Genomic DNA, 10,867 nt, shown 5'->3' on the forward strand with positions numbered 1-10,867 from the left:
AAGAATGAGATACATGCATATATGTATAGACATGGGAAGATCTCTAAGACATAAGATAAAAAAAGGCTATTGGCCATATCATACATACAGTATCATCTCATTCATAATTTTTGAAATCAAAACAATATACTCATATGTGTACTGTATGTGTATGTAAATATAGTTTTTTTAAAAGCTTCTAAAAATAGAAACTAAATTGTCACATGGGCACCTTAAAGGCGGTGGTGAAACTGGGGGTCAGAGGCGAAGGATGAAGACGAACTTTTAGTTTTTTACTCCATGTATTTTTTAGGTTTAAAAATTTAACCATTAGAATGTGTTCTTTAATTCTTTTCTAAGAAAAAGTTAGAGTTGGGAGGGCACACATTTCATTCCAGAAAGTACAGAGGGGCCGTTGGAGATACGCTGGGGCCAGACTCTGAGCGCGCTGTCTGTCACGCTCTAGTTTAAATTCATTCTGGAGGCAATCGAGAGTTACTGAAGGGTTTAAGAAGAGAAGAAAGAGAGCCAGGCATGCATTTCTGATGGCTGTCCCTGGCAGCCCTTGGAGGCTGGGGACGCGACCAGTGTTCAGTATGTTTAGTGAATGGGTAGGTGAGTGAATGGCTGATTTCTTGTGGAAACGCCTGAGTGTGAAATCACACCAGTGCCAGCTCTGAGACGACTTTTTCCCTTGTCTCCCAAGTCAAATCAGAGAATGGTACGAGCGGCTTAAAGTCAGCTTGAAAAATGCAGAAAATAGATCCAACACCGCTGAAGAGGCAAGTATGATGTGCTTAGTGTGGGGATTCTTGACAGGTTGTTATCCACTCCTCGTAGAGGTTTGGCACAACCACTGCTTTGGTAGTAACAAAGCGGTAATATTTGCAAACTGTTTATTTAGTAAAGAGAGAGTAGCCTTAAGGTTATGCCTGTAAAAGACCCTGGCCAGTGTGGCTCAGTTGCTTGGAGTGTCATTCTGTAACTGAAAGGTTGCATGTTCGATTCCCAGTCAGGGCACATACCAGGGTGTCGGTTCAATCCCTGGTCTGGGTATGTACAATCCCCTGTCCAGGTGCACACAGAAGGCAACTGTTCGATGCTTCTCTCTCACATCAATGTTCCTCTCTCTCCCACCCTCTCTCTCTAACAAAGCAGTGAAAAAATATCCTCTGACAAGGACTAAAAATAAAAAAATTATGTCTGTAAAAGTACTACCCCCACTCAGGGTATTCTGATGTACTTTCCTCAGTGGGGGGAAAGGGATGGGTACCAGACTGGGTGGTGGGAAATCACACTGACCCAACACACTCAGGAATGCTACAAAGTCCCAGAAATCTCTTAAGTGATAATAATCATGGTAAACGGAGCATTGTTATTCATAACAAGCCCCTTTCAATCACACCTGAGTTTATGTTAATAAAGTGACTTTTGAAAAGGCCCTAAATATGGGGACTAGTTGCCATGTGATTAGAAGGTTGGAACTTTCAGTCTCACTTCTCCGACCTTTGGAATGGCTGGAGGAGTTGAATGTCTGGAGCCATTCAATTGGAGGGAATGGCTGGAGGTTGAATTAATCACCAATGGCTGATGATTTCATCATTCATGCCTATGCAATTCAACTTCCATAGTTCCATTCCCCCAGCCAAAGGAGTTCTGGGAGCTTCCGGACTGTTGGGGCGTGGACGTGCCCGGCAAGTGGTCAGTTCGGTGAGGCCAGGGAGCTCTGTGCCCTGCCCGCATACATTGCCCTGTCTTCCATCTGGCTGTTCCTGAGCTGTATCCTTTTGTAATAAACCATTTATCTAGTAAGTAAACTGTTTTTTTTTTTTTCTGAGTTCTGTGAGCCACTTTAGCAAATTATGGAAAGTGAGGGAGTGATCACAAGAACCTCTGAATTATAGCCAGTTGCTCAGACACATAGGTTATTGGACCACTTTCACCTCTGCGCCAGGGGTTGAGGGCTGGCCCGCCCTGGCATGGGCCAGGACATTTTGTATGTCAGGTGACCCCCAGGTTCTTCACTTACCCAGGGAAAATTTCAAGAGCCAACTGGAATGAGAACAAAGCAAGTTTTATTCAGGTAGAGAAAAAGAAAGAGGCCAGGAGGTGGGCACCACTATGAACGAAGAGAAAGTGTGTGTTCTGAGTGGACGCTGGTAAATTCAAGGAAGAGTTGTATAGGGATTTTATGTTTCGGGGGGGTGTCTCCAAGCTTTATGGTGCCAAATTCTGACTCTGCTCTCTGGTTGGGAGGGGGCCTCGTTGCTGCAACTTCTGAGACCACAGCTGGGGTTTTCTGCCATTACCGATTCCCTTTGATCATGGCCAGAGGCGGGGGTTCTGATGTGAGGATACGGGCACCTAATTCTTCATTCTACTTGTGGGGGTTTTTCCCTAGCTTATTTCTAACCTGCCTCAAGGTGATCACGTGGACTTGTGATTAGCTTCTGAAGTGGAGACAGCCTTGCGGGACTGAGCCATTAACCTGTGGGATATGTTGCTAATGCCAGGTAGACGGTGTCAAAATTAAGCTTTAGGACACCCAGTTGCTGTCTGAGAATTGCTTGGTGGGAGAAACCCTCACACATCTGATGACCAAACGAGAAGTATTCTGTGCGAATTGTAGTAGAGTCTAGAAAAACAGTGCAGTGCTGAGAGGCGACTTTTCTTTCCACAAAATAACCCTGAGTTGTAGTATTTGCTGATTTCCATGGTGTAAACGCTTTCACCATGGTCAATTTCAAGCCACCACCAGCAGTTTAACAGCTGGCTTGTAAAATCAGCTCTCTGCCCACTGGCCCTTGAATTGGAAGTATTGCCGGTGGCAATGGTATCCTTTCATGGAGTCTCAAGAAAAGCATTTCTGGGGACCCGGGCATGGGAGGATGAGGTATAGTGGTAAGATTTATCGGGGTTGAAATAACAGACTTCCCCCAGGTTCCTGGTGTCTCAACTCCATCTGTCCCTTTGTGGAAGAAGTCTAGTCTTGTCTTCACCAAGTCCAGAAGAAGGGCCAGCCAGGGTCCAGATATTCTGGGCCATTGGTTCAGTCCTTGCCAAAGCTTAGTCCAGTTGAGTCTCTGTCCTCATCCAGCTAGCTTAGTCTCTGTTCCTGGCTGTGCCCTGGGCAGCACTGTGCTGCTGAACCCAGGCTCAGGTTTGGGTCTGTGGCTGCTGGGCCCGTGTGGCTGCTCTAAAGAGAGAATGTTCGAACAAATGGGCTGAACAAATGGGTTAATGCATGTTGCCAAGTGAGAGGCCTTTGTTAAACTTTGACTATATTATTTTTGGCTTTCAAGCTGACCAATCTCTTTCCCAGGCCTTGCTGGGCTTGTGCTGGGCCTTCACTTAATCAATCTGATTCTTCTCCCAGGCCAGGCTCCTCTCCTTTATGGTCGCCGTCTTGGTTCCTTGGGCACATTCCTCAGAGTGGAAGGGCCTCTCCATGTGCCACCTTGGCTTCCACTGGGCATACGCCCAGCAGAGGAATTTTTTTATTGCTGCATTTCTCCCTTAGTAATGGCCTGTCGTACCCCTGTGAGATTGGAAAGCCCATTCTTCCTCCCTGTGTGGGGACAGGTAGGGGGTGGGATGGAGCAGTGTTAACCCCCTTGGCAGGGCCATGATGCTATTCTCTGGAGTGTGTGGAACTGTAGCTTTTGACCTAATTAAAATTAGCCAGTTTTTCTCCAATCTCTTTTATTACTATCTAGCTACCTATGCTAACATTGAATGAACATCATGAATTCTGGTCTAACTTAGGAAACGGCTTGCCTTTGGTTAAGAGGTATTATTAGCTTACTTCTCTCCTCAACTTCAATTCAGGAAGTCTTTCCTGAGAGCACACAAACCTCAGTGGTAATAACCATTTATTTATGGGTGAGAAAACTGAAATTCAAAAAAGTACCTTGCCCCAAATCCTGTATGAGACAGTATATATGTGGTTTCGATATCCCTCCAGAAGAATAGACCTGTGCCAAAAAAAAGTTTATCAACTTCTGGGCACCAGACGCCTGGGATCAAATAAGAGTCTCACCAAAAGTCAGAAAAGAGCACAAGGTAGGTGTTTCAACAAAGATTTATCTCTCACACCAACACTTTTCCTGTTTATTAAAACACCAAATGCGAAGTGATTTGTTAACTGCATGAGCTAAACAGATGCTAGTTAGTGACTGTTAATACTGATAATAATCATAATCCTTAGTCCTATGCCTCAGGGAAGATTATCACTAGGGTGGAGATGAGGATGCTGAGGGTCTGCAAGTGTTTTTCAATCACTTGGGACCTTGTAGCCTGAGAGCGGCCAATCTGAAGGAGGGATCTGCAGCCCATATTTTCTAACATCCAGAGCATTCTATCATGTTGCTTCTTTGTACGTGTTCTTTTCTCCCTACTGGATTACAACCCCTCTGAGGGGAAGACCCTCTTCTGTCTGATGTCTTTGTACCTTGCCTTGCTGCAATTTCCAGGAGGTTGGTAACAGGATGCGATGATGCAGTCATTGAATGGATTCTCATACAAATTCCTTAGCTCTCGACAGGGAGAAACAAACCCAGGCCGACCTTTCACATCAGATACAGCACTTGGAAATTGCAACCGAGCAAGAGAATGTTGTATAGAGTTCTCTCCCTGTTCCTGAAAAAGCAGCCCAAGTGTCCTATAAAAAAGTGGAGCTAAAGCATCATCTTTATAAGGAGGGCAGCACATCCGTCAGATGCCTGACTTGGGATGTCTGCTTTGGTCCCACGCTTCTGAGTCCACCTGACGTGGTTCACGGCCTCCATCCTGAATCACTCACGTGATCTGCTCACGCTGGCTTTCATACCTGCTCCCAGTTGTCTTCATTTCTGGCTTCTGGTGCCAGGGATTATTTTCCAGCTCATGGTCAATCATTAACAACCAGATGGGGAACAGAAGGAGGGTAGTGAGGGACCCGGAGGGTGGGAGGGGGTGGCCTGAAGGGATGTTTGGGGGTGGTGTGTGGTGTATATAAACTTGCATTCAAAAATTTTTTTCTAGTGTATACGTCTGTTTTTGCAACTGTATTTTTAGTTCCCTGGGGGTGGAACCAATTCCTGTTCCTCAGAGTGAACATCGCAGTGAAGAAAGTAAATTTTTATTGAATGAAAACAGATAAGGGGAGAGAGCTTGTATAGCCACAGATCTGGATATCACTTTGATCATCTTAAAAATAAAAGTTGAGTGAAAAACTCTCCAAAGCAGCAAAGTCTCAGGCAGGAGTCGATAAACTTTTCCTGTAAACACCGAGAGGGTAGAAATATTTTAGGCTTTGCAGGGCAGATGGTCTCTGCAGCGACAACTCAGCTTGGCCCTGTGGCACAATTAGCAGGCACAGAACAAGCCAGTGTGGCTGTGTTCCAATAAAACTTTATTTACAAAAATTGGCAGCAAGCTGACCCTGCCATAGAGGAGAGGCTTAGACCCAGGTAGATTTGACCCTTAGCTTGGACACCAACTGGCTGGATTTAGACAAGTTCATTAATCTTTTCAATCCTGAGGTTGGTTAGCCATAAAAATCAGGACAATATTACTCAGTTTGTAGGGATGGTTGTTGGGAAAATTAGATGAATATATATCAAGTACTCATCCCAGGGCCTGGCATATGTGGTAACTGAAGCTTTTATTATTAGTTTTATTATTCTACCTCTAATACTCAAGGGGTCTAAGAGTCTAAGACTTCTGCTGGTATTTTTAGCTCAGGTTTTTCTGAGATGTAGCTCCTAGATGACATTTTTTTCCTGAGAAACAATAAACAGTTAGTTGCTTTCCTATCAGAACTTATACCATGTGGAAAGACAAAGAGAAGCTTTGAGGACAGTGTTCTAAGTGGGCTGGAGAACTTGACTTTCTCTGGTGCCCGTCCTGGGCCCCCTGCCTCTGGCAGTTTCCCAGGCAGCCTGGACTGTAGGTGACCTGTGTCCCTCCCTGCCCTCAGCAGGCCCACTTAGTCCCCTCTGTGTGTCACTCTGAATCATGCTTTTATCTTAGGCATCCTGTCACCAGGCCTCCAGCAGAGGACCTCTAGTTTGGCTTTTTGGGTCACAGAAGCATGGCTGTTGCAGGTGCAGGGCACTGATTGTAAGAGATCAGGTAGCATCAGTGAATTCAAGGCAAGAAGAGGAAACCAAGCTGGGTCTTTTGGAACCTGGGGGTGATGAGGAGCTGATGGTGGTATTGGGAGGCTATTGTGTAAGGGTTGAGCACCTCATTCTGAGGTCAAGTTTCCTGGGTATGAATCCTGGCTATTGCCCAGTGGCTGTGAGGCCCTGCACAAGCAAGCACTGGTAGAGACTCTAATTGTTCTTATGACACAAGACTGAAGTGAGAATTAACTATGGCTGTTTCTTCCTTCTAAAAAGCAGCTTCATTTTGGGTGACTGTCAAGTGGCTTCTCCATTCCCTCTCTCTCCAGCGGGGTCCCCTTTATACACCTATGCTTGCCCATGACCCCAAAGGCTTACCTCAGCCTTGGAGTTTACATGACCATTTTGTTGTATGAATGAATATATCTGGTTTGATGTTTGAATTACTTCTCTTGGTATTCGCTCATTGTTCATTCATTCATTCTACATTAATTGGGCACCTATTATGTGCCGAGCATTACACTTTGTGCTCAGATTACAAATCAGACATGGTATTTGCTTCAGAGGAGCTGCTTTTATCTAGTGGGTGACAGAAGAGCAAACAATTTCAGTACTATGAAGAAGTGTCTGTCATGGAGAGACACTATCAATTTATGAGTTTACTTATAATTGGTTTTAATAAATAGGTGTGAGGTAGACGAATTGGGGGAGAACATTCCAAGCAGAGAGGAGAGCACATACCATGGCTTGAATTATTGTCATTTGCTCAAGGCTTTACAAGGAATTTGTGTGACTAGAGCATAGGATGAAGGGAGAGAGAGGGTCTAGTGTCCTGGGGTGGGGAGGTAGGCGGGACCATATAATGACAATTTAAGAGGCATCAACCAGACCATGCCTCTTAAATTTCATCTTAATCCTGAGGATGGTAAGGAACCATGAAGGGCGTAAGCAGGAAGTGGAGAGTCAGGTGAGGGGTCAGTGCAAGTGACACTGTCTGGGGCCACGGGGCAGCCTCCTAGAGACATCTGCAGCCAACCAGCTCTGTCACTCCTGCAGTCAGAAGCACAGAATGAGGAGCATTGTAGTTTTTCTTTTTGCATTCTTTTCTGGACAAAATCATAAGAAAATGTCATCTATGCTCTGAACAGTGTTTTGCCCAGGGCAGAATTGGACGTCCGGCCCAACCTGCTGTACAGTGACTGAAATGAGGGATCGGTGTGAACAGGCTCTCCCCCATTCCCGAGAAACCCCAGAACTTTGGGGCTGTGCTCCTTCGGGACTCGTTCTCCCATCTCCCAAGGCTCAGCCATGGCTGCTTCCACTGTGCTTCCTCAGCATTTTGCTCAGCCCTCTGCTTACCGCCATCTGTTTGGGTGGCAGGTTCTAGGAATCTGTTTGTCGCCCTTGTCAGAATCCTAACCTCCTGGAGGCAGGCACGGGGCTTCATGTGGTCTGCATCTTCCACAGCACACGGCAGAGTTTCTCGCACATGGTCAGTGCTTAATTAAGGTTGTTGTTTCAAATCTGATTTAAAAAACAAAACAAATCCATCCTTTGTTTTATAGGTGTAGAACTTAAGGGGAAAGGAGGGAGAGAGGAAGGCAAGGAGGGATCAGGTTAACATACGTGCATGTCAGAGGCACTATACCCCATCTACGTGGCTCACTGAGTCCTCATGACAGGGAGCGTGTCACCCTGCTTTTACAGACAAGGACAAAGAGGCTCAGAAAGGCCAGGGAGCCTGCCCACATTTGTAAAACAAGTTATTGATCCCAGTGGGTCTGGAACTCAGGCCTGCATGAGGGCCCAGGTGACAGTGGGCCTTTCAACCTTGGGATTCATCCAATTCCATCAGCATCTGGGGTCTTTGATGGGACATAGCTTTTGTCCTCAGAGAGGCCGCCTGGTACTCAGCAAGAGGGACACAGTATAGACAATGTAAACCCCTTAGCCAGGGGAGCATGGTGTAGACTCCTTGCATCCCAGAAGAGTGAAACCTGGAGCAAGGTGAGGGAGCGGCTGCTCTCTGAGACCTGCAGCTATAGGAGGGGGCTGACCACCAGAGCTGTGACCCTCAACAGGGAATCCAGACACTGTCACCTGCTGTCCAGGAGAGAGCTGTGGGAATGAACACCTTCACCTCTCTGTCCTCACATCCTTTGGCCTCCTGCTTGTGAAAGGACCCATTGCTGGACCCAAATGAAAGTGAGAGGGCCCAGGAGCTTACTCTTGGGTCCACACGGTTAGCCTTTTGGGTGGAGAAGGGGCCTGAGAGGGTGAAAGGACACTCCATAGCACCCGCAGGCAGGGTGGAACTTCTGTCCTGGGACCTGTGCATGAAGAAGGTCTAGGACACCTTTGTCTGAAGTCCTAGCCTTTCACCTCCACTTCTGGGTCCCCACCTTTATTGCTGTGTGGACAATATTTTTCCTACATGCCATCTTTCACTTGCCTGAATTGGTTTTGCCCTTCTCTTTCCCAACAGCTGTAATGGGAGGAAGAACGTGGGTTGCCAAAATACGTAAGGGGTCTGGAATGGTTTTAAATAAATGCTTTCTGAATAACGTGTCCCTGGTAAGTATCTGTGTTTCTGCAGAGACATCCACCGTCACTGGTGTCCCTCCCCTTGGCAGGTGAGTGGAGTCTTCCCCTTCTAGGACTTGCACAATAGAAGGCTAGGTCAACCTGGAACTGGACGAAGTTCTCGCCTTCCGCCCAGGAGGCCCAGCTTTCTCTAGGACAGGCCCAGTTGGACCAAGAGCAGACAAAGCTTCTCAAGGGCAGGAGGTGGGGTCCTGTCCAGGCTCATGTCATAGGAGGTGGAGTTGCTGATGTCTCTTAAGGCAATGAGTGGAGTAGGCTAGGGCTCCTCTCTGCCATTCCTTCCAGACTGTGTTAGGGGGAACGCCACAAGCTTATCAAACTGTTTCCATGTTCTCCTGGTCACACAGGAAGATTGTGTACCCCAGTTTTCCTTTCAGTAAGAGTGTGGCCATGTGACTAGCTCTGGCCAATAGGATGTGGAGAGAAATGTATGACTCTTTTGGGCCTGGCCAGAGTGAAAGGAATCTGTACCCCTGAGCTACCCACTGCTTAGAGGAGGGCTACCGAGGAGACATGATGATGGCATTGAACTGTGGTGTGAGAGACATAAATTTTTATTAAGGTTAGCTACTGAGATTTTGGGGTTGAGTGTTACAACAGCTAGATTTAATTAGCCTTTCTCCTCCTAGTCATTGGCTAGATGCCTACTCATCTTTGCCTATTGATGATGTCCCAAATGTGTGCCTAATATGCACTGAAATGGAGATATTCAGGGGAAAAATATCTACTGGTATGGGTGAGGAGATCATTTCTATTATGGGGTTCCACTCTTAGGAAAAGATGAAAATGGCTGGTAGCTCAGTTGGTTAGAGTGTTATCCCAATACACGAAGGTTGCAGTTTTGATCCCTGCTCAGGGCACGCACAAAAATCAACCAATGCATGCAGTAATAAGTGGAACAACAAATCGATGTTTCTCTTCCATTCCCTCTTGCTCTCTGTCTCTAAAATCCACAAATTAAAAAAAATTAAAGAAAACAACATTTTATAGGCATGTTTTTATATGCTAGGCATTTTTACACGTGTTAATTCACTTAATCCTCTCAAAATTATGATAAATATTATTCAGTATGCACTATCCCTGCTTTACAGAAGAAGACACTGTGACTCAAGGGAATGAAATGACTCCTAGATTGCATAGCTGAGGAGCTGTCAAGGCGTAATCTGGAGGAGAGAGGTGACCCTCAGGTGCAACAACACAAGACTCTCAAAATGGCACCTGAAGTCAAACAAGACAATTATGTGAAGAAAGGCATCATCCATTGATGCAGAGGGGACCCAGAGTAAATGAGCTGTGAGAATTCAGAAAGACTCACCATGTGGAAAAGCATCATGTAGAATGTGTATGTTCTCAGTGAAATACTATTTTTTAAGAGAGTAAAGGTGATACCCTACTTTATTTTTCAATTACAGTTTATATTTAGCATTATTTTACATTAGTTTTAGGGGTATAGCATAGTGGTTAGGTAATCATATACTTTACAAAGTGTTCCCCCAATATTTCCAGCATCCACCTGGCATATTATCGACTACATTCCTTATGTTGTAATTTACAACCCTGTGACTATTCTGTAGCTGCCAATCTGTACTTCTCAGTCCCTTCACCTTTTTCACCCAGTCCCCCAATCCTCCTCCCCTCTGGCATCCATCAATTTGCTCTTTGTATCTTTGAATCTGTTTCAGTTTTGTTTGTTCATCTATTTTGTTCTTTAGATTCCACATACAAGTAAGTGACATCACTTGGTATTTGTCTTTCTTAACATTAATACCCTCTAGGTCCTTCCATGATGTCCCAAATGGTAAGATTTCATTCTTTTTAATGGCTGAGTAATATTCCACTGTACATATGCCACTTTTTTATCCACTCAGCTATTGATGGGCACTTGGGTTGCTTCCATAGCTTGGCTATTATAAATAATGCTGCAGCAAACTTAAGGGGTGTATATTCTTTTGATTTAGTGGTTTAGGATACCCTGCTTTCTTAGATGAGAGGGCTGAGCTCATAGAGGTGAAGTGCCATGCCCAGGGCACCTGCTAGTAAGGTGGGGCTCTGGGGTAGAACCCATGCTCAAAACCCATACCCTTTCCCTTCTACTGATAATTGAAGTTCCCTCAGAAAGTGGTCAGTCTCTAGTCGGTCCTTCTAGAATCGTCCCTGCTAATTTTCTAAGTAATCCA

Source organism: Artibeus jamaicensis, unplaced genomic scaffold (genome assembly GCF_021234435.1).
Source record: "Artibeus jamaicensis isolate MK-2021 breed Jamaican fruit bat unplaced genomic scaffold, CSHL_Jam_final contig_1998, whole genome shotgun sequence".
NCBI lineage: Eukaryota > Metazoa > Chordata > Mammalia > Chiroptera > Phyllostomidae > Artibeus > Artibeus jamaicensis.